The following is a 256-nucleotide window of genomic DNA, read 5'->3' as shown; positions in this document are numbered from 1 at the left end:
GAGAAGGCAACTCCCGGGGGTCTTTTGAGCCTTTGAAGCCCCTGGGGGATGATCCCCCTTCCCAGACCCCACAGCAGGAAGGAGCCCCCCCGCTTTGCGCACGCCGGGTGTGCAAGTGAGCGTGTCCGAATCGCAGCGTCCCACGTCCAGCCACACACACACACACACACCCCACGTTATTCCATTTGTGGTTTCGCCCTAATTGAAATCCAAGGGTCGAGGCGGGGGGCTGTGGTGGGAGACCCCCCCTGCCCCC

The sequence above is a fragment of the Protobothrops mucrosquamatus genome, unplaced genomic scaffold (assembly GCF_001527695.2).
Source record: "Protobothrops mucrosquamatus isolate PMUCROS unplaced genomic scaffold, P.Mucros_1.0 scaffold5448, whole genome shotgun sequence".
In the NCBI taxonomy this organism is placed as follows: Eukaryota; Metazoa; Chordata; class Lepidosauria; order Squamata; family Viperidae; genus Protobothrops; species Protobothrops mucrosquamatus.
This window is presented reverse-complemented; position numbering follows the sequence as displayed.